Here is a 24,946-nt window from a genome sequence, read left to right as displayed (position 1 = left end):
ACCTGCTGACAAGGGTGGTGCTGTTGTTGTTTGAACCGACCTCTACCGTGCGGAGGCTGAACGCCAACTCTCCGACACCTCCTCCTACCTCCGCCTGGACCATGACCCCACTACCGAACATCAAGCCATTGTTTCCAAGACTGTCACTGACCTCATCTCCTCTGGAGATCTTCCCTCCATGGCTGTCAACCTCATAAACCCCCAACCCCGCACAGCCTGCTTCTACCTCCTTCCCAAGATCCACAAACAGGGCTGCACTTTTAGACCCATCGTTTCAGCCTGTTCTTGCCTCACGCAACTGATTTCTTCCTACCTCGACTCTATTTTTTCTTCCCTTGTCCAGTCTCTTCTCACCTACATTCGCAACTCTTCCGATGCCCTCCGCCACTTTAACAGTTTCCAGTTACCTGGCTCCAACCGTCTCCTTTTCACTATGGACGTCCAATCCCTCTACACCTCCATCCTCCACCAGGACGGCCTGAGGGTGCTCCGCTTCTTCCTGGATGACACTTATTCCCACCTCACGTCCTGTAAGGACTCTATTCCATTCTCTCAGTTTCTCCATCTCCGCCGCATCTGTTCTGATGATGCCATCTTCCATACCAGTGCTTCCGATATGTCTTCCTTTTTCCTCAACCGACGATTCCCCTCTACCGTGGTTGGCATGGCCCTCGACCATGTCCGTTCTATCTCCCGCACTTCTGCTCTCACTCCTTCTCCCTCCCAGAACCACAATAGGGCTCCCCTTGTCCTCACCTTTCACCCCACCAGCTTCCACATTCAACGGATCATCCTCTACCATTTCCGCCACCTCCAACGTGATCCCACCACCAAATGCATTTTCCCTCCCCTCCTCTTTCAGCATTCTGAAGGGACCACTCCCTCTGCAACTCCCTGGTCCACTCCTCAATCACCCCCAACAGCCCCTCCCCTCCCCACGGCACCTTCCCGTGTAAGCGCAGGAGATGCAACACCTGCCCTTTTACCTCCTCGCTTCCCACTGTCCAGGGCCCCAAACACCCCTTCCCGGTGAAACAGCGATTTACTTATACTTCTTGCAATTTAGTATACTGTATTCGCTGCTCACGATGCAGTCTCTTCTACATTGGGGAGACCAAACGCAGATTGGGTGACTGCTTTGCGGAACACCTCCGTTCTGTCTGTAAGGGTGACCCTGAGCTTCCGGTCGCTTGTCACTTTAATTCTCCGCTCCACTCCCACTCTGATCTCTCTGTCCTCCGTCTCTTACACTGCTCCAATGAAGCACAACGTAAGCTTGAGGAACAGCACCTCATCTTTCGATTAGGCACTTTACAGCCTTCTGGACTCAACATTGAGTTCAACAATTTCAGACTATAACCCCTACCCCCATTTTTTCAGGCAGCAGCTGTTGCTGATTCTGCCATCCCCATTTGCAACATTTAACCTCTCCTGCCTTCCACCCGAGCACAGACCGTCCCTTTTGTTGTTTCCTCCCCTTCCTCCCTTTCCCTGCCTCTGCACCTGCTTAAAACTTGTTACATCTCTAACTTTTTCCAGTTCTGACAAAAGGTCCCAGACCTGAAACGTTAAAGCTGTTTCTCTCTCCACGGATGCTGCCTGGCCTGCTGAGTGTTTCCAGCATTTTCTGTTGTTATTTCAGGTTTCCAGCATCCGCAGTATTTTGCTATTGCATTTAACCTTCTAATCTGTTTGTCCCTATGCCAATTTGCGCGTGGCTCAGGTGACAATCCAAAGATTATTACCTGTGAGGTTCTGTGTTTTAATTTCGACCCTAGCTCTTCAAACTCTCTCAGCAGAACCTCATTCCTAGTTCTACCTATGTCGTTGGTTCCTACATGGACCACGACAACTGGATCCTCCCCCTCCCGCTCCTAGTTCTTCTCCAACCGCGAGGAGACATCCTTTACCCTGGCACCAGGCAGGCAACACAACCTTCGGAACTCCCGGTCGTGGCTGCAGAGAACAGTATCTATCCCCCTGACTATACTGTCCCCTACCACAACCACATTCCTTTTCACTCCCTCCCCGCCCCACTTGATTGGCCTCCTGCACCATGGTGCAATGGTCAGCTTGCTCGTCCACCCTGCAGCCCTTGTTCTCATCCCCACAGGTGGCAAGTATCTCATACCTGTTGGACAAAGTCAAGGGCCAAGGCTCCTCCATCACTACATCCTGGGTCCCCATACCTTCCTGACTTGCGGTCACACCCTCCTGTCCCTGACCATTGATAAACTACTAAAGTACTACTTAACCTAAGGGGTGTGACTGCCTCCTGGATCAAAGTGTCCAGGTAACTCTCCCTCTCCCTGATGCCCCGCAATGTCTGCACTTCGGACTCCAGCTCAACAACCCTGAGCCGAAGTTCCTCGAGCTGCAGACACTTACTGCAAATGTGGTTGCTCGGGATCTCGCTGGTCTCCACAAACTCCCACATGCTGCAGTTATGGCACACCACCTGCCCTGCCATGTCTATCTAACCTTATTTATTTATTTGATTAGTTAATTAATTATTATTATTATTTCTTCAATCAATTATTTTAGTTTTATTCATTAATTTGTTTATCTAGTTTAAGTTACTAATCCAGTAAAGTAAAGTAATAGCAAGTTACAGTTTCCTAGCTCAGAGTTTAACCCACTCCCCTAGCATAGAGGCTAAAAAAAGACTGTAAGACTCACCAACCAATCACCTACCTGCTGCCCTGTGATTATGCTGCTTGATTTTTTTTCTGTTTTGAAGGTTCCTCACGCTGTCTCTCTCTTTATTGCGCCATCGCCAACGCTGCTCTCACCGTTTTATCCCTGGTCTGCTCCCCTCGCCGCTGGATCCAGCTTGGGGAGAACTTGGATGCGAGAAGTCCATTTATAGTGATAGATGTTAAAATCACAATTGTCTAACTGCATTATAATGAAATTGCATTCCTGCTACAGGAAACTCTTTGGTATCCGGCACCGATGGGACCGGGATGGTGCCGGTTGATTAAAAATTCTGGATGACGGAGAGTGTTATCTACCGAGGCTATTTTTAACAAACAAAAATAAAAAAATCAAGAAATGTGCAGGATACAGTAATTGAGTACTCACCTACAGAATCCCATAATGCAAGATGGGGGAGATAATTTACGATAAAGTTGGAGAGACACACAGAAAAATGGCGGATCCGAAGAGACTACTGGCAGCGCGGGAGAGTCAGACTCCTGTTATTGAGGTCTTCGGACTTCCGACAGTGCCAAGAAGCCGAGTAGTGGCAGTTTGGAGAACTACCCCCACTGACTAACTCGGCCACCGCGGGACTCGGACTTGGACTCGGCAACATTTCCGGTTATTGTGGTGTTGTTTTCGGAGTATGGATTTTACCGGTTAATAGAGAATTCCGGATATTTAGGTGACGTTTAAACGAAAGTTTCCTGTATAATGAAATGATTGACTTGGAAAGATGATATGTTCAACTATACTCAGCCGAAGGAGTGTTTATTCAGATGCACCAGAACAGTGACAGAGAGGACAGGCTGCACTAGTGCTGGGCAACATTCTCTCTAAGGTGTGTGGGCGCACGGCCATGCATCAATCCAGAGGTCCCGCACAGGCCACTCACAAGCTGTTGTTGTGGAAGAGATATCGTGCATGCGCTGCCGAGCAACAAATTTAAAGGGACCGCGCATGAAAAAAAACTTAGATGGTGCATTGATGCTGGGCGAACCACTATTCATTGTTCATTGGTGTAACATCTCAGGTAAGTATGGCAGCCATTTCAGTGGTGTGTACTGCCTGTGCTAATGGAGTACATCTCCAGTGCAGATGGTGTAAAGACTTAAGGGGGAAAAATTCGGTACTGACCATTTTGGGGTGCTAACATCGCCTGGGCGCTAACTTTAGCGCCCAGCGCAAATTAGCACTGGCGACTGCGAAATTCAGTTTTAGTGCCCCAAGAGGAAGGTGGAGCGCTAATTCAAGCACTCCACTTCCTTCTTAGAGCGCTAACCCCGAATATCGTGGCGCTGCGTTCTGCAGCGCTACGCACTGGTCCACATAGCGCTGCCGCATGGAAGGGTTCTTCCCCTCATTAAAAGGGAGGGCCCAAGACTACAACTCTGGGGTCCTACCTGGACCACCGGGGAGCGGGGTGCCGTGCCAGCAGCCGGTCTCTCAAGAGGAAAACCGGGCTGCCAGATCGCGGCACAGACCCCGCGTTCAAAGACGCAATGGGCCGTGACAAGTAAGTCGGACAATTTTTTTTCTACCGCCTGCCACCACTCCTTTAGTAATCATCCCGCGAGCCTCCTGCCGCTCCGATCCTGTCCCCTGAATCGGTCGCTGTCATCACCTGGCGCAGATTCAGGCGGGCACGGGCCAATTTTGCAGGCGGGGCGAAAAAGGGGCGTTGTGCACGGTGATGATATCGTCATCGCCTGCGCAGCGGAGCGGGGCGCTACTGGTTACTGCCGCCACTAAACTCCCCCTGAATTTAGTGGGAATCATTAGCGGCGCTGCGCCCAGGTGAAAAGCCGTTTGTGCCCCGTTAGCGCCCCCGGGGACGCTAACGAGAGGCGCAAATGCACCAAATTTCTAGCCCTAAGTATTCTGCACTGTGCTCCTCAAGCTCTATGGTGTTAGCACATGTGTGATTGTAGCTATTTTTGCAGCACTTTAAAGCACAAATACAATTTTCCAAAATGCATTTGACAGAACATTGAAATGATAACGCTTCAGGCAGGGAGAAAGGAAGGACTGATTGAAGATGAGCAGCATGTGGCCCCGATATTTCCAAGCTGAGCTTCTTTCAGATTTTATTGCACTTCATGTCCACAGGTGGTTGCCCAAGTTACTTTCATCTTGGCCAACATTCATCTTTACAGATTACATTTTTGATGAAGTTGAAACCTTTTTTATTTGGTTTGTGCAGCAGCTGGTACTGCATTATCATTTTCTCATCTATGTGTAAAATTCAATTGGTTAGTTAAACCCAAATGTATCTGAACTAATAAAGTGGTTTAGTAGGAATAAGGAAATTTCAATTGAGGTTACTCATTCAACATTGAATTTTAATTCAGATGTAGGAAGTCTCACCTACTACTCCTTACCTTGGATTTCACCATCAATCTTTCCTCAATTATAGACATTCTCCTCTAACCTTACAACAGAACTCCATTGGCAAAGCTGCCTCTAACAAGCTTGGTATCCACCTTGATGCCAAACATCTCAACAAGTCTTAAATCTTTTAGTGTGCAAGCCTGTCCAAGACTTAAATCTTGCTCCCCTGTGGGAGAGGCTCATCCAGCAGTGTTATTGCATTAATGGATAGGACCCAAGAAAAAATTATCATCTGACAGGCAATCCTTCTCTCACCTCTGCCCTCCAAACCTCCTCTCTTTCAATCCCAAGCGTTCTTGTCTCTCTTTTTGTTAATTGGTCCTCTGCCCATTTCTTCCTTTTCCTCCCAAGCTGCATAAAACCCAGACTACACCCCTTGCAATCCTGACCATGCCGAAAGTCCCAAAGTCTCCTGTTCTAACTAAGCTTTTTCCCAACAACTCAAAACTATCCCCTATCTCTCTGTGTTCATTCCTCCTACAATTTGTAAGCTTTTAAATCCAAGCTTGCCATCACTTAACCATTACTTTTTGATTGACCTTATTTTCTAACTTACCCTTGTTGGGATTCTGCACTTTGGGCTTTTGCCCTCTACCGAGGTTTCACGATAACATAAAGTGGACAACGTTTCAGCTCCTTTTACCGAAACCCCTGTAATCTAATTCAGTGCCCAAAATATTTATCTAGCTATACTATTTGATTTCCAGAAGACATCTGGCAAAGTTCCATGTAAGAAGCTATTAATTAGGCTCACAGCTGTAGGGATTCAGGGTAAACCCTAGGAATGGATAAGAAACTGGCTGAAGGGCAGAAAATAACTGGCACAGAAAATGTTGGAAACACTCTGCGGGTATGACAGCCTCTGTGGAGAGAGGAAGGAAAGGTTAACTTTTCAGGTTGATGATCTTTCGTTAGAAGTGATAATGGTGTGACAAAACAAGGCAATAATGAGAGAAATTAGAGAGATAAAAGATCCAGAGGATGTGTAGGAGGATACGGCAGAATAGCAGAGGGGCAGGGAAGCATGTTTATATCATTTATCATCTCGTATCCTCCACCTAGACACAGAGCATTCTTGTTGTCCTCCCCGCCCCTGTTCCCTCACACTGTTCCTCCTCATAAGCTGAAACATCTCCCGGTTCTGATGGAAGGTCATCGAGCTGAAACGTTAACTCTGTTTCTCTCTCCACAGATGCTGCCTGACCTGCTGAGTGTTTCCAGCATTTTCCATTTTTATTTCAGATATCCAGAATCTGCAGTATTTTGCTTTTTATTTTTGTTATTAAACAATTCGTACACCTTGGAGGAGATAGAACCGGTGGAGTGTGGAGTTGGGAATACTGAATGAGGGCGGGGGAGGAGGGGGGGTGGCTCCAGGGCTCGGTCATGGGATCACTACTGTTTTCAATTTGCGTAAATGACGTGGAATCAGAGAGTCAATGCAAATTGGTCAAATTAACCAACCAGGAGGGGCAGTGGAATTGGCAGTCACAGCTCAGAAATTACAGAATGAATTAGATAAAATGTCTATGTGGGCAGAACAATGGCAGATGAAATTTAATGAAGACTAATGCAAATTACTGCACCTAGGAAGGAAACATAGGTGACGTATATAAACTCTGTGAATGGTGTTGAAATAGCTTGGTAATCTCTGGCTGCTCATAACTCCAACCCTACTGGGAGCGGAGAAAACTCTATAAAAATTGTTGGGTACGGATGTAAAACACATTTAAAGAAAAATAAAATCACAACATCAATTCTTAGCTGTAATCAGAGTGACCAATGCTCCAAACCTTCCTGGATTGACACAAAGTGATGGCACAGTAGCAAACCTATTACAGGAAACTCGATTTACCGGCACCCAAACAACCGGAAATCTTGGTTAACCGGCAAAATTCAGAAGTAGGTTCAGTTAAGTTTTTCTTCATATTAGTGGCCGTTTCTTGATTCTTGGCTGTGTAATCGGGGGTTCCTGCACTTGTTGCTAAGCAACAGGGACGCTTGGTCTGTGGCCGGGCTTCTTGCACCTGTTGCTAAGCAACAGGGAAGCCTGGATTTGTTGCTGTCTACGGAGCTCTCGTACCTTTTAACTATACCTCTCTGTAATCTGGACTTTTTGATGAACCGGCACCACACCGGTCCCGTCGGTGCCGGATAAAAAAGAGTTTCCTGTACCAGATTGAAACTTGGCCATTCAACACTGCCTGCTGGGTCCTGTTCTGGGCCTCTGCCTCTTGCTTCGCGATACTCTGGGCCTCTGTTGCTTGCTGCTCTGGGCCTCTGAAGCTTGCGGTAACCAATCTTTATTGCCAGTGTCCCAGGGCCCAGAGTAATTACAGCGTGGCCCTTGCAGTAATGTTGCAGTGCTCCTTTACCTGAGCAATGCAGTTGTATTTTTTTTTAACATGAACCATTTCTCAGGTGTAAGCATCAATCTGGAACCTTAATCTTTCCCCTCTGACTTATGTTCCTGCAGCTCTCACAGAGCCGCACCAGTTTCACCTTTTTGTTCTTTTAGTTCTGAATTTTGTGATTATCAAGGTGAAAGATGTAGTGCTGGGGAGTGAAGCACTTTCTATTTTGGGCACTCAGTACTGGCATGAAGGACTCCAAAGTTAAGAATGGCATGGTTAGTTGCAGAGTAAAGCTCTCTCTATTCTACCCCAACAATATGCCGCCACCCAAATTGTAGAAGAGTACCTCCGACTGCACCATCGTAACAGTTTTCCCTTTCCCACACCAGTCATCTTGTGTCTTTGAGTGAGATTGCCAATTGGTGCTTAATTAGAGGTGGTTTTCCAACTAGGAACTGTGTTGAGCTTATTTTTGTAGAGAACCCTGACGGTCAACAGACAGAAGATACTTTTTTCTAGTCAGCCTGAGCTGGATTTCAACCCAAGTCCCATAGGGAGAGGCAAATATCCAAACCCCAAGCACCATCATTTCTAATTGTTTAGAAGTTATCTCTGTATGTTGGTCACGTCCATAAATACAGGTTTTCATTTGTGAATTATTTTCATCAATTAAGAACTGCTATAACTCTACATGATTAATTTATGAAGAGAAGTAGTATTGAAATAAATCTCAGAAAGACTAGTTATACAGTATATCTGTGCAAATTCACAGTCTAATGATTCTGCTGCGTTCTTGAAGATGTAAAGCCCTCTGCCCCAGAGCTAATCCAATGGAGCTTTATCAGCACGCATTTTATATCAGAGCCCCAAAAATGCAGGTGTGCATTGATTTACAAAAGAATGGGCACTGCTTTGCATTCTCCTTGAGCAGAAACTGTTTCCTCAATATATTTCACACATCAGTGTTGAATGATTTTTAGCTACAGTCACTGGGCCATTCAGATTGCCTTGATTTAAGGTGATTATGGATTGGAAGAAAATAATTTAAAAACAAATCCTTAAGGCAAGAGCGGTATATAAACATGATGGTTTAAGGACAAGATGAATGACAGTATCCATCATTGAAAATACAATCTAGTTCCATCCTGTTTATTTTATTTGGAAATTCTATCACTGTATATTTGCTCAAAGTTGATGGATTTGTGACTGAGACAACAGATGGGATTATATTTTATTTTCAAAGTTGTTCTATTTAATGGAATTAATCACTTGTCTGCCCTAAATTCAGACCCAATTTCAATATGTGCTAAAATTTCCTTTTTTTTAAACTGGCTATTCTAACTCACTCATCTTCTTGCCATCATACTCCAGAATACAAAAGATTAAGGGGTAAAAATTTGTCTCTGTGTGCATGTCCATCACCCTTCTTCTAAATGCCTCCCCATCGAAGTCCTCATCTGAGTCCTGTGCAGCAGAACTCGCGCGCGAACTCGCCACCCGGGGAGCTGGCCCCCCGAGCTACCCTTTCCCCCGGCCTTGCTGCAGCCCACTCATCCCTGGTACCTCACCCTGTGCAGATCCCTCTACAGGTTGAGCGTCCAAAAGCCGGAGTTCCGTAATCCGGAGTGTTCCGGAATCCAGACTCCGGGACGATTGGTGGCAGGGTTGTCCGGAATCCGTAAAATGTTCCAGAATCCGACACCCTGTCAAACTGTTTCCGCCGCCAGCTGGGCCCAGTGAAAAGTCAAAAAATGAAATCCAACTACTGTACAGTGACAAAAATTGCAAGAATAAAAATGCCAATCCTACCTGTTCCAGGCCAGGTCTTCAAAGTCACTGCACCGCTGCTCCTGGGTCCACAGCTACACTGCATAGCACACAAGTCCCTTTGGCCAGACTCAACCCCAGGTGACCCACCTATACCCCATGCTGAGACCCCAGCTGACCCACCTACATCCCATGATCAGACCCCACCCAACCTGACTCCATTGCTGTGGTGTTTTTCCCAATTTAAAGATCTGCGCAGGTAAAGATTGTGTTGTCATTGCAAACATGTCAAAAAGGTCAACAGATACCCTGATGGGTTCAGATAAAGGAAAGAGGAAGCATAGTTCACTTTCAATTGCCAAGAAGGTTGAGTTACTTCAGAGATTAGATAGAGGTGCTTCAGTGAGAAGATTGAGTGAGGAGTATGGTGTTGGACTCTCCGCCATCTATGATATTAGAAAACAGAAAGAACAGCTCATGAAGATTTATGCGGAAAGTGATGTTCATAAGGAAATGAGTAAGAGAAAAAGTATGCATAAGCCGAAATGTGATGATTTGGATCGAGCAGTGATGGAATGTTGGCGACAGAGGTGAAGTGAAAAGGTTCCTTTGTCTGGCCCAGTGGTGGTGCAACAAGCTAAAATATTCCATGCACAACTGGGGATTGATACTCCATGCGAGTACTCTTCTGGTTGGCTAGCCAAATTTAAAAGGCGTCATGGCATTAGGCAACTGAAAGTATGCGGTGAGAAAGCCTCAGCAGACCATGAGGCAGCTGAAAATTATATTGATGAGTTCATCAAACTAATTGTTGATGAAAACCTTTCACCTGAGCAAATGTACAATGCTGGCGAGACAGCACTGTTTTGGCGCTACGTACCGCGAAAGACATTAGCAGCAGCAGAAGAAACGCAGCCAGCAGGTATTAAAGATGCCAAGGATAGGTTGACTGCTTGCTGCTGCAAATGCGGCTGGGACACAGAAGTGTAAGCTTATGGTCATTGGGAGAAGCCACCGTCTAAGATGTTTCAAGGGTTTGAGAGTATTGTCAGTGCATTATTATGCCAATAGGAAAGCATGGGTAACCAGGGTAATCTTTCTGAACTGGTTTGAGAAGAATTTTGTCCCTCAGGCGCGTGCTCATCGCACAGAAGCTGACCTTGAGGAAAACTGCAAAATATACTTGCTGCTAGACAATTGTTCAGCACATCTTGATGCTGAACTTTTGGTAAAGGATAATGTCCATGGAATCTACTTACCTCCAAATGTTACATCACTGATACAGCCAATGGACCAAGGAATTTTGAGATCGATGAAGTGTCTGTACAAAAACGAGTTTATGAGGTGTTTACTTAATGCTGTGAACACAGGCATGGGAATAAAAGCATTCTCAAAAGCTTTCTCTATCAAGGACGCCATATGGACAGCTGCGGATGCATGGAACTTGGTAACTGCGGACACCTTGTCTTATGTTCATTAATAAATAGATATTCTTATTATGAACACAGCTAGCTTTTGCTAGACACTTTTATTGAGCACATGTGGACTAGGTAGCTAGGTAGAGGCATCCATCTTGACTGCTGCCTTGTGGGTAGCCTAGTGCCTCATGGGTAATGTAGTCTTAATATACATACAGCTGGGTAGTGTAGTCTTATATACATACAGCTATATACAGCGCTACACAGCTCTACGGCTCCACCTAGTGTCCACTATAGAATGACATGTTATTGATCATTACACCTTGGTCAATACTTGGCATAACATCTGGCCATCAACTATGTTTGCTGGCGATGATGCTGATGATGCTCCTCAGGACTTTCAAGGCTTTCGTGTGTCCAGGGAGAAAGCAATGGTTGCTCAACTTTTAGATTATGCAAGAGGGCTGACTTGCGAAGCTGCGCAGAAATTGAATGAGGACGATGTCGCAGGAGTCATGGACACCGACAACGATGCTCCCATTGTGCATGCAGTGACAGATGAAGAAATCACGCAGAGGGTTTTGCATCCAGAAGAAAAGGATGAAAGCAGTGAGGATGATGATGATGCCTGTGATCAAGTCGAAAACGTGCCGATTGACAAAGCAATCAATCTTTGTCAAGAATTAATTCACGCCTTAGAGCAACGAAGCTTCATAAGTGAAGAAGAAATACTGCAGGTCTACAGAATTCAGGAAAGATTAGTGAAAGAAAAGCCCAAATTATTTAAACTATTAAATATCTTTCAAAAGATGTCGCAACAGAAGGCCCAAGACCTACAGCGTGCAACTACACCAGTAATTTCCACATTTGATAATCTTATTGCTGGCCCATCATCAGCCCCAGACATCATAGCTGAGCCCTCTACCTCAAGCACAACCTCCAGCCAATTGTAACTGTACCTGTTTATTTTTACTCTGTTTAACAAATAAAAGCCTTCATTTACTGTTTTATATTTCATAACTTAACTGCTTTACAAATAAAAACCTTTATTATATTTCATGCTTTGAGTACTGTACATTCCTTTTCAAATTTGTAGATGGTAGCAAAAGATACAGGCCGGGAAGCTGACATTAAGTACAGTACAAGTACAAGAAAGGGAAGCTTACCGTGCGTTGCGAAGAAGCGAGGACTACAAGGCCTGCGAGGAGAAGAACTACAAGGTGACGTCCAAAAGACGGAAATATTGCAACCTGGGCCCAGGCATTTCCGGATGTCCGAAGTCCGGAAACGCTCAAGCCCAGGTTGCGATATTTCCAGACTTTGGACATCAGAAACACGTTCCGAAGTCCGGAAAAACACGAAAACCGGCTCGCCCTTGGTCCCGAGTTTGACGGATTCAGGACGCTCAACCTGTACTATACTAGCCTCTAAAGAATGTGAAGTGCCAATATCTGAGCTGGTGCCTGTGGGTGAGAGATGCAGTGACGCGGTGTGCTCTTCCTCCTCCTATTCTCCCGCCTCGCTCTCTACGGTGCCCTCAGGGACAGGCTGCTCAGCTGCTTGCTCATTATCTGAAATCATAAAGGCACAAGAGTCGGGTTAAGGTGAGGGGAGGGGGGCAGGAAGGGAGAAATGCATGCACACAGCTTGATTAGCTGGGAAGTGGGAAAGGCTTGTGGGGTGAGGGGGAAGTGGGTTGAGGGAAGAAGGAGTAGGGATGAACATACCGTTGTTGTCCCCAAGGGGGTCAATGTCGCCGGTGGCCACAGCGCCCAATAATCTGTAGCACTCAATTCTCCAGTGCAGACAGTGGTTGGGTGTTGGCTTTTCCCCTGCCTGTGCGCTCCTGCTCCCTCCTGATGTGAGCCAGCTTGGCCTGTAAGAGAAAAGAAAGTGTGTGAGTGTGGAGCAATGAGTTTGTGTGATGTGCCTGCCATAGTTGAATAGCTGTCATTGTGTGCAAGGTGTGAGATGTGGTTGTGGGTATTGGCAGGTAGAGATTGTTGGTGGGTGAGTGCTGGGGGTGTGGTGCTTTGGGCAGTATGTGAAGATTGTGGTACAGATGGTGGATGTAGCATTTGTTGAAGCAATGACTCACCCTGACCACCCGAGTGAGGTTGTTAAATTTCTTCCTGCACTGTGTGTGGGTCCTGCGGACCACAGTGCTGCCCGAGATGTGCTGCACTACCTCCCTCCACATGGTGCGGAAGACTTGTGGCGAGGGCCTCCTGCCACTTGTCGGGTAGAGCATCGCCCTCCGTCTCTCAACAACAGAAATCAACGCCTCCAATGCTTGATCGCAGAATCTGCGGGCTCTCTCCCTGGGGCGTGGATCTGCCCTGAGTACACCTGGTTCAGTCCTCCAGCTCCTGTTCCTTGTTCTGCTTCTGCTTGCTGAGGCAGCTGCACAACCAGTAATGCTGAGAATGAGGTTCTGCAGCATCAATGAACCTCCCCTTTAAGTACGGAAAAAAGCCTGTGGCAATCATGGCTTGTGATTAGACTGTACCTGATATTGGTCCACCCTTCGAGTGTAATGCCAATGAGCTTGGGCTTTAAGACTTGAATTAGGACTCCAATCATTTTTTTGAGCGGTGAGCGTGCAGTCTAAAGCATTAGCACCTGCCGCTAATTCTCCAACTTTTCTACTGAGACGGCCCATTCATTGGCTATAACGAATTTCTAGCCCTAAGGGCGCAAAATTCGGAGATCTAGCGCCGGCCGGGAAGGTTGGTTTTGCTGAAAAAATCGTGGCCGCCTTGCTTCCACCCGCTTCCAGCGCAAAACATGGGGAGGTCGTTAGCGCTGCCATTGCCTGCACTTACCGGCCACATATAAATATGCAGATCATGATGTCAATCGACATGTAGCGCCTGAATTGATGCACAATTGTGATTTTGGACGTCACCCCTCTGGACTCCGCCTTCTCCAAACCATGCACGGAAGAATGTGTGTGCAGCAGTACTACAGAGACACTGCCAGTGCTTCTTAAAGGGACACACACATTTTCAGGTAAGTTTCCATTTTAGCTTTTGGACTGCTTTTTAAAAATGTTATTGGAGTAGTGGCTTGATGCAATTTAAAAAGTTGTTAAATGTGCAGGGAGTGCAGTGAGTGCTGCTCTACGCTTGCAAGGCCTTGGATGGTTAAAGGAAGGCCTCTGAGAATACCACTTTCTCACAGTCCTGGGGGCTTTAGTTGCAGTACCCCTTGAGTCACAACATCACATGGAGATGAAGCAGAGGCAGCAAAGGGGACAAGCTGCTCCCAGAGGGAAGAGGAAGAAGCAGAAGAGGAGGAAACAGAGGAGGAAGAAGCGGAAGGTAGGAGGTAACCCAGACAGCCCCTTTCTGGTCAGGATATCTGGGATCAAATCATCTGCCTGTGGTACCAGTGACCACAACCCCAATTCCCCTTTCAACATTAGCCCCACACCTACCTTCCTTCTGTTACTGACCATCACAACATCCTCTTGGCCACGATGCTGAAATAAAAGCCACCACAAAGCAAACTTTCCAATCCAACTTTATCCATATATACATATGGTGCAGGAGGGAGGGCTTTAGTTTCCTGGATCACTGGGTCTGCTTCTGGGAAAGGTGGGACTTGTACAAGTCGGACGGTTTACACCTGAACCAGAGGGGAACCAATATCCTTGCGGGGAGGTTTGCTAGCACTGCTGGGGGGGGTTTAAACTAACTTGGCAGGGGGATGGGGTACAGAGTGGAGCTATAGTAGGGGGTGATTTACAGCCAAATACAGAGGAAAAAACAAGTCAGCTGGGAAGGCAGAGCAAATATGTGAAGGCAAAAGGGAATATGGCAGGGCTGGAAGGCATTTATTTTAATGCAAGGAGTCTTGCAAATAAGGTGGATGAACTGAAGTTGTTGTTGAACACATGGGAGTACGATATTGTTGCCATCACGGAGACATGGTTGAGGGAGGGTCAGGACTGGCAGCTCAATATTCCGGGGTATAGAATCTTCAGGCGAGACAGAGGGGGGTGTAAAAGGGGAGGGGGTGTTGCAATATTAATTAAGGAGTCAATTACTGCTGTAAGGAGGGATGATATATTAGCGGGTTCCTCAAATGAGGCCATATGGGTAGAACTTAAAAACAAAAAGGGGGCAAGCACTTTGCTGGGAGTGTACTATAGGCCCCCAAACAGTCAGGGGGAGATAGAGGAACAGATATGTAGGCAAATCTCAGAGAAGTGTGAAAATAATAGGGTAATAATAGTGGGGGATTTCAACTTCCCCAATATAAATTGGGATAGTCAGAGTGTGAAAGGCTTAGAGGGTGCAGAATTCTTAAAGTGCATCCAGGAGAGCTTTTTGAGCCAACATGTAGAAAGTCCTACAAGAGAGGGGGCGGTACTGGACCTAATTCTGGGGAATGTAGCCGGGCAAGTGGTGGAAGTATCAGTAGGAGAGCATTTTGGCGACAGTGACCATAATTCGGTGAAATTTAAGGTGGCCATGGAAAAAGACAAAGACGGCCCGGAAATAAGGGTTCTAAATTGGGGGAAGGCCGATTTTAATATGATAAGGCAGGATCTGGCCAAAGTGGACTGGGAGCAGCTACTTATAGGAAAATCCACATCAAAACAGTGGGAGACTTTCAGAAGGGAAATAGAGAGAGTACAGCGCCAACAAGTTCCTGTAAAGGTCAAGGGTGGGACCAACAAGCAAAGGGAACCTTGGATGACAAGGGAGATACAAAAATGCATTAGAAATAAAAGGGGGGCTTTTGGCAGTTACAAAAGACTAAAGACGGAAGAAGCCCTAGGGGAGTATAAAAAGTGCAGGGGCATACTTAAAAAAGAAATTAGGAGGGCGAGGAGGGGCCATGAAATAACACTGGCGAGCAAAATAAAGGAAAATCCTAAGATGTTTTATAAGTATATTAAGGGCAAGAGGATAACCAGGGAAAGGGTAGGGCCCATTAGGGACCAAAGTGGCAATCTGTGTGTAGAGCCAGATGATGTAGGCGGGGTTTTAAATGAATTTTTTGCATCTGTGTTCACTATGGAGAAAGACGATGCAGACATAGAAATCGGGCAAGGGGACTGTGACATACTTGAACATATTAGCATCGAGAGGGAGGAGGTGCTAGCGGTTTTAGCAGGCCAAAAAGTGGATAAATCCCCAGGCCCGGACGAGATGTATCCCAGGCTGCTGTGGGAGGCAAAGGAGGAGATTGCAGGGGCTCTGACACAAATTTTCAGAACCTCTCTGGCCACAGGGGATGTACCAGAGGACTGGAGAACAGCTAATGTAGTACCATTATACAAGAAGGGTAGCAGGGATAAACCAGGGAATTACAGGCCAGTGAGCCTAACATCTGTGGTAGGGAAATTATTGGAAAAAATTCTGAGGGACAAAATTAGTCTCCACTTGGAGAGGCAAGGATTAATCGGGGATAGTCAGCATGGCTTTGTCAAGGGTAAATCATGTCTGACAAATCTGATTGAATTTTTCGAGGGGGTGACTAGGGAGGTGGATGAGGGAAATGCTGTGGATGTGGTTTACATGGACTTCAGTAAAGCTTTTGACAAAGTCTCGCATAGGAGACTGGTCAAGAAGGTAAGAGCCCATGGGATCCAGGGTGCCTTGGCGCGTTGGATCCTAAACTGGCTGAGTGGCAGGAGGCAGAGGGTGATGGTCGAAGGTTGCTTTTGTGACTGGAAGCCTGTGCCCAGTGGGGTACCTCAGGGATCGGTGCTGGGTCCCTTGTTGTTTGTGATCTACATAAATGATTTGGATGAGAATGTAAAAGGGATGATCAGTAAGTTTGCAGATGACACGAAAATTGGTGGGGTGGTAAATTGCAAGGAGGAAAGCCTCAGGCTACAGGACGATATAGACGGGTTGGTCAGTTGGGCGCAAAAGTGGCAAATGGAATTTAACCCTGAAAAGTGCGAGGTGATGCATTTTGGACGGACAAATAAGGCAAGGGAATACACAATGAGTGGTAGGACCCTAGGAAGTACAAAGGGTCAGAGGGACCTTGGTGTACATGTACATAGATCTCTGAAGGCAGCGGAACAGGTAGATAAGGTGGTTAAAAAGGCATATGGGATACTTGCCTTCATTAGCCGAGGCATAGAATATAAGAGCAGGGAGGTTATGATGGAGCTGTACAAAACGCTGGTGAGGCCACAGCTGGAGTACTGTGTGCAGTTCTGGTCGCCTCACTATAGGAAGGATGTGATTGCTTTGGAGAGGGTGCAGAGAAGATTCACCAGGATGTTACCTGGGATGGAGCGCCTCAGCTATGAAGAAAGACTAAACAGGCTGGGGTTGTTTTCCTTGGAGCAAAGAAGGCTGAGGGGGGACCTGATTGAGGTGTACAAAATGATGAGGGGCATAGATAGGGTAGACAAAGAGGAACTTTTCCCCTTAGTAGGGGGGTCAATAACAAGGGGGCATAGATTCAGGGTAAGGGGCAGGAGATTTAGAGGGGATTTGAGGAGGAACTTTTTTACCCAGAGGGTGGTTGGAATGTGGAACTCAATGCCTAAAAGGGTGGTAGAGGCAGGAACCCTCACAACATTCAAGAAGCATTTGGATGAGCACTTGAAATGCCATTGCATACAGGGCTATGGACCAAATGCTGGAAAATGGGATTAGACTGGACAGGGATGGATGGGCGGCGCAGACACGATGGGCCGAAGGGCCTCTTTCTGTGCTGTAAAACTCTATGACTCTATGACTCTATGACATCCAATATTACATCAAAAAATCAACTAATCACCCTTGTCCATTCCCTTAGTGACTGTCCTGCATGTGTCTTTTCCTATCCTAGTGCTCCTACACAGTGCTACCCCAGTGGTTGCAGCATGGCTGGTGGAAGGCTGCTGACTTTCAGTGGGGGACACTGCAGATGGCCTTGGAGGATGACTTGAATGAGCTGGTGGTTGTGAGTGTGAATTCGAGTGACGGTATTTCTTCTTCCTCTTCACTTTCCTCTCCCTCTTCTTGGTCAACCATTGACTGGGCAGGCTGGATTTCTTGGGTGCCTGAAATGAGGAAGGCACGAGGGTAGGGTTGTGGTGAGGGGAGGGTGAAAAGCAGGAGGTGCATGCTTACACCACGTACAGCTTGTACATCAGAAGAGACTGTGTGATGAGGGGGAAGTGGGATGTGAGAAGGAGGATAACATAGGAGGATCTTGTACTCTTTCAGCCCTGCCTCTGGCCAAGTGCTCAGCCATGCTCCTACCAAGAATGGCTAGCACCGTCTCCTCCAAGGCAGTGAGGTGATGCTAGGAATGTGAGGTGTGCCCCATGTTTGGTAGAGATTGTTGGTAGGTGAGTTTGGGGGGAGCTGTGTATTGAGCAGTGTGTGATGTTAGTGGCACAGTTGGTAGGAGATGGCTTTTGAAGATGCATTCACTGACCTTGATCACTCGTCTGAGGTCAGAAAACTTCTTTGGGCACTGGAGCCAGGTCCTGGGGGTGGGGGGGAGGGGGGCGGGCGTCACTGCTGGCAGTGATGGCCTCAGCGATCTGGTCCCACATCCTTCTTTCTGGAGGGCCTCCTGGCCCCCTGTGGGTAGAAGACCGCTCTTCCAGTGTTGACCACCTGCACAAAGCTCGAGTGCTGTGTCCAAGACCCTAGGTGCCCTTTCCCTAGCCTGTTGAGCCATTTGTTGTTAGCGCTGAGGCAGTTTTAGCATTTTTTATGTGCAGAAGGCAGTTCAGCTTTCAGAGCTGCAGACTGCCTAGTTTTGAATGATTTTTTTTAAGAAGGCAGTACAGCTTTAAGGGCTAGAGACTGCCTTGAAAATGAGCAGCCTAGCTTTAAGGAAAGGCAGCCTCGCTCCAGTGACGTTAACTTGGGCCTCCTGCTGAATGCACAGCCTTTCAATAGCGCTGGGGCTGTGCGCTACAATAATTTAAATTAGCAGGCAGCACTAAATAGCCTCGCTGCCTGCGCTTTTTGAATGGGCACTGGCATATCTCGCATCGCGGTGCCCGCGCCCATTTTCTTCCGTTATCGAATTTCCCAGCCTCAATGTGGAAAGGGTTGAAATCTGAAAAGACATCATTGGTCACAGGTCCAAAAGACTGAAAGCCATTCAGTTGTGAGTTTCAAAACTCGTTAAGGACCTAGTCTGCATATAGCACCTGCATGGTGATGTTAGTTTTTATCATTTGACTTAACCAGGCTTTTTTAAATTTAGATTTGTACCTGCTCCACTCACATTGACTCCAGTTGGCTTGTTCATTGCCTTTTTAAAAAATGGATCAAATGTTAAATCATTCAAACGGTTTTACAGGTTTAGAGCCATCCTTCACGCCTTTCAGTATGTCAGAGAAAGTCTTGCTTCTTCAAGTTTAACCAACAAATACCACTCCTTGCCTTTGGCTCCACCTTTCTCCATCCCTGTTCATGCTTAGCTTCACACTTAATGGAACTCACACATTTCCTCCATTGCTAAAGTTGCATTTAAGATATTTGGGCCTGGATTTTAGCTCAGAGATGCGTTCCGTGCCGGGTTTGCAGGGGTGCGGGAATGCTGTTTTGAGTCGGGGAACACGGAAGAACGGGTTTCCCGAAAGTCCCGCAGTTTATAACTGCAGGGCTCCTGTGAATTTTTTTCTGTCGGTTTCTCGCCCACAGGCAGCCTGATTGACAGGCTAGAGGACTGCCTGCGGGGTAGCCTTCAACACAAAGCCACAGTCGAGGGGAGTAGGTATATCTAGTGGGGGTGGGGGTTCCAATCGCGGTGGGGGTCCCAATATCGCGGGGGAGGGGGGGTTTTCCGATTGCGGTGGGGCCCCGATCATGGGGATGTTCCAATCACCGGGGTGGGGGGGGGGGGGCGGGGGGGGGCAGGGGGTGGGGGTGGTGGTTCCGTTCGTGGGTGGTGGGGGGGTTTCCGATCGCAGTGGGGTCCCGATCATGGGGAGGTTCCAATCACGGGCGGGGGGGGGCCCGATCGTGGGTGGTGGGGGGGTGTTCTGATCGTTGGGGGGGGGGTGTCCAATGGTGGTTGGGGGGTCTGATAGTGGCCGGGGGAGCAGATGGTGGTTGGGGAGGGTCCGATGTTGGGGGAGGGTCCGATGATGGGGGAGGGGCTGATGGTGGTCAGGGGAAGCAGCCAGATCATGGTGACGGGGGGGGGGGGTTTACTGGTAAGCTTTTTGGGCCTGGAGGAGACACTTCTGCTCCTCGCGCACAAGCAGTGCTGTAAAGACACTTGCCTCATGGGTTCAGCCCTTCTCATCTCCTTTCACCTACCGGGTTTCCTGATGCCTGGGAAACCAGGCCAACATGAGTTAAAAATAGAATGACTGTTAAAATGAAGGCAGGCAGCCTCATTATAATATTTAAATGACAAACCTGCCTCCCACGAGCGGATTGGTTGGCCGCCCCTCGTCCCGCCCCTTGTCCAGTCTCCGTTAAAACCGGCAGTGGGCGGGTCCAAGGCGGGTTGGGTCCCTGTTTCAGAATTTTTAAATTTTAGATTTCCATCCACCCCAATCCCACCTATTTTGGGGGGTTAAAATTACTTCCTTGATTTTCATTTTTATTGCCAAACACTCCCTTTTCCCTCAACAGCTCCTCTCTCTATAAAGCCCAACTCAATACAAATGCCTCAGGCATATCTTTCAACCCTTCTCTCCCACAACCATCTTCAGCCACTGGATATGGCAAAGGCTTTGGGCCCCAACAACATCCTAGCTGTCGTGCTGACGATTTGTGCTCCAGAACTAGCCGCGCCTCTAGCCAAGCTGTTCCAGTACAACTACAAAACTGGCATCTATATGACAAAGTGGAAAACTGCCTAGGTATGTCCTGTCCACAAAAAGTAGGACAAATCCAATCTGGCCAATTACTACCCCATCAGTCTACTCTCAATCATCAGCAAAGTGATGGAAGGTGTTGACAGTGCTATCAAGCGGCATTTACTCACCAATAACCTGCTCACTGATGCCCAGTTAGGGTTCCGCCAGGACCACTCGGCTCCAGACCTCATTACAGCCTTGGTCCAAACATGGACAAAAAAGCTGAATTCCAGAGGTGAGGTGATACAGTGGGAGTACCTTCACCGCACAGACTGCAGCGGTTCAAGAAGGCAGCTCACCACCACCTTCTCAGGGGCAATTAGGGATGGACAATAAATGCTGGCCTTGCCAGCGACGCCCACATCCTGCGAATGAATAAAAAAACCCTGAAAAATCCTGAACATAATGCAAGGAAATATTTTCTTGACATTTCTTTTGTCGACAAAATCCTTGGGTCAACACTTGTCGAGGATTGTGTCCCTGATGGCCTGGTTTGTTCCTGCAACCAACTGTCAGTGCTTTGAGAGCTGTGAATCTGAGCTTGACTTTGATGCCTGCAAGTGAAATCTTCAGCGACTTAACTGGCATCTGCAGAACAGCAGCTCAGCTCATTGTTAATACAGTGAATTATTTTAATTCAAACACACACTATAGAGACTGATGCACTCATTTCCTCAAATTAATTATGAATTCTAGCTATAAATGGAAAGATGTCATTCTGAATAAAGGGATATATAATGAGAATACCACCATTATTTAGATGTTTAATAGAAAATTTCTTAAGAGATATTTGAAGTTATCTATAATACATAGAATTTCAGTTACCTTGCATCTCAATGAGGCTCTTTGCATGCAAACTATTTCTTCAGCCCCTTGTAGGTTCATTTGCATATCCACCTATCTAATTTGCATACGTTTTGGATGTCAAAGCAAAGATAGATTAGTTGTCCATTCAGTGACGTGGGCCCGCAGGCAGAAATAATGAAGTTTTGATTTGGATCTGTCTAGGAACAAATCATCAAACAGCTACTTAAAATGGATTTTGAGGTAGAGTTTCATTGTGCTTCAGGCCCCTAGGTCCACTGAGATCCACACCGTGTATGGAAATCAATGCTAAAAGTAAAACTTTTCCACATCTTGAGCAGTAACAGTAGCATAGTAGTTATGTTACTGGACTCGTAATCCAGAGGCCTGGATTTATGATCCAGAGACGGGAGTTCAAATCCCACCACGGCAGCCGGGGAATTCCAATTCAGCAAATTAAATAAATCTGGAATAAAAAGCTAGTATCAGTAATGGTGACCATGAAGCTACCGGATTGTTGTAAAAACCCATCTGGTTCACCAATGTCTTTTAGGGAAGAAAATCTGCCACCCTTACCCAGTCTGGCCTGTATGTGACTCCAGACCCACAGCAATGTGGTTGACTCTTAACTGCCCTCTGAAATGGCCCAGCAAGCCACTCAGTTGTATGTAACCTCTACGAATAAGAATAAAACTAGACGGACCACCCGGTATTGACCTAGGCACCGGATTCGGACACAGCAAAGGCACACCCAGCCCAGTCGACCCTGCGCTAACATCTGGGGACTTGTGCTAAAATTGTAAGAGCTACCCCACAGACTAGTCAAGCAACAGCTTAACATAGTTATAATCAGGGATCATACTTTTCAGCCAATGTCCCAGATTCCTCCATCACTATCCCTGGGTATTTCCTCTCCCACCGGCAGGACAGACCCACCAGAGATGGTGGCACAGTGGTATATAGTGGGGAAGGAGTGGCCCTGGGAGTCCTCAACATTGACTCCGGACCCCATGAAGTTTCATGGCATCAGGTCAAACATGGGCAAGGAAGCCTCATGCTGATTACCACCTACCTCCCTCAGCTGATGAATCAGTACTCCTCCACATTGAACACCACTTGGAAGAAGCACTGAGGGTAGAAAAGGTACAGAATGCACTCTGGGTGGGGGACTCCAACAGGAGTGAAAAACCTACTTGACCTCGTCCTGACCAATCTACCTGTCGCAGATGCACCTGTTCACGACAGTATTGGTAGGAGTGACCACCGCACAGTCCTTGTGGAGACGAAGTCCCATCTTCACACTGAGGACAACTGCCATTGTGGTGTGTGGCACTACCACCATGCTAAATGGGATAGATTCAGAACAGATCTAGCGGCTCAAAAATGGGCATCCAAGAGGCACTGTGGGTCAGCAGCAGCAGAATTGTATTCCACCACAATCTGTAACTTCATTACCCAGTATTTCCCTCACTCTACCATTACTACCAAGCCAAGGGACCAACCCTGGTTCAATGAGGAGTGTAGAAAAGCATGCTAGGAGCAGCACCAGCCATACCTAAAAATGAGGTGCCAACCTGGTGAAGCTACAACACAGGACTACATGCATGCTAAACAGCAGAAGCAGCATGCTATAGACAGGGCTAAGCGATCCCACAACCAATGGATCAGATCGAAGTTCTGCAGTCCTGCCACATCCAGTCGTGAATGGTGGTAGACAATTAAACAACTAATGGGAGGAGAAGGCTCCATGAACATCCTCAATGATGGTGGAGCCCAGCACGTGAGTGCAAAAGACAAGGCTGAAACATTTGCAACCATCTTCAGCCAGAAGTGCTGAGTGGATGATTCACCTCTGCTTTCTCCTGAGTTCTCCACCATCACAGAAGCCAGTCTTCAGCCAATTCGATTTGCTCCACGTAATATCAAAAATGGCTGAGCGCACTGGATACAGCAAAGTCTAGGGCCCTGACAACATCCCTGCTTTCGTGCTGAAGACCTGCGCTCCAGAACTAGCCGCGCCTCTAGCCAAGCTGTTCTAGTACAGCTACAACACTGGCGTCTACCCAACAAAGTGGAAAATTGCCCAAGTATGTCCTGTCCACAGAGAGCAGGTCAAATCCAATCTGACCAATTATTACCTCATCAGTCCACTCTCAATCATCAGCAAAGTGATGGAAGGTGTGATCGACAGTGCTATTAAGCTGCTCACCGATGCTCAGTTTGGGTTCCGCCAGGACCACTCGGCTCCAGCCCTCATTACAGCCTTGGCCCAAACATGGATAAAAGAGCTGAATTCCAGAGGTGAGATGAGAGTGACAGCCCTTGACATCAAGGCAGCATTTTACCGAGTGTGGCATCAAGGAGCCCGAGTAAAATTGAAGTCAATGGGAATCGGGGGAAAACTCTTCAGTGGCTGGAGTCATACCTAGCACAAAGGAATGTGGTTGTGATTGTTGGAGGCCAATCATCTCAGCCACAGGACATCATTGCAGGAGTTCCTCAGGGCAGTGTCTTAGGCCCAACCATCTTCAGCTGCTTCATCAATGACCTTCCCTCCATCATAAGGTCAGAAGTGGGGATGTTCACTGATGATTGCACAGTGTTCAGTTCCATTTGCAACTCCTCAGATAATGAAGCAGTCCATGCCTGCAGGCAGCAAGACCTGGACAACATTCAGGCTTGGACTGATAATTGGCAAGTAACATTCGCGCCACACAAATGCCAGGCATTGACCATCTCCAACAAACGAAAGTCCCGTGATATTCAACGAGATAACCATTGTCGAATCCCCCAGCATCAACATCCTGGGGGTCACCATTGACCAGAAACTTAACTGGACCAGCCACATAAATACTGTGGCTATAAGAGCAAGTCGGAGGCTGTGTATTCTGCGGCAAGCGTCTCACCTCCTGACTCCCCAAAGACTTTCCACTATCTACAAGGCACAAGTCAGGAGTATGATGGAATACTCTCCACTTGCCTGGATGAGTGCAGCTCCAACAACACTCAAGAAGCTGAACACCATCCAGGACAAAGCAGCCTGCTTGATTGGTTTAAAGTAATATAAAGTAAAGAAAGCAGGGACCGGGTACTGAATTTGGATGATCAGCCATGATCGCATTGAATGGGGGAGCAGGCTCGAGGGGCCGAATGGCCTACTCCTGCTCCTATCTTCTATGTTTCTATGTTTCTATTGGCACCCCATCCACCACCTTAAACATTCACTCTCTCCACCACCGGCGCACCATGGCTGCAGTGTGTACCATCTGAAAGATGCACTGCAGCAACCCGCCAAGGCTTCTTCAACAGCACCTCCAAAACCCATGACCTCTACCAGCTAGAAGGACAAGTGCAGCAGGCTCATGGGAACACCACCGCCTGTAACTTCTCCTCCAAGTCACGCACCATCCTGACTTGGAAATTGTTGCTGGGTCAAAATCCTGGAATGCCCTCTCTAGCAGCATGTGGAAGTACCTTCACCACCCGACTGCAGCGGTTCAAGAAAGTGACTCACTGCCACCTTCTCAAGGGCAATTAGGGATGGGCAATAAATGCTGGCCTTGCCAAAAACGCCCACATCCCATGAATGCACAAAAAAACCATCCTTAGCAATAGCATTGGAATCATTACACCATTTGTTTCCTTTTTGGGAAAAGCAAAATTTGCAACTAAGCCCAAAGCAAAGGGATAACATCTTAGCATCATTCTTGACTGAA

The sequence above is a fragment of the Somniosus microcephalus genome, chromosome 18 (assembly GCF_052327205.1).
Source record: "Somniosus microcephalus isolate GS21.2 chromosome 18, FLI_Smic_1.0, whole genome shotgun sequence".
Classification (NCBI taxonomy): domain Eukaryota; kingdom Metazoa; phylum Chordata; class Chondrichthyes; order Squaliformes; family Somniosidae; genus Somniosus; species Somniosus microcephalus.
The sequence above is the reverse complement of the archived record's forward strand: the minus strand, read 5'-3'. Positions refer to the sequence as shown.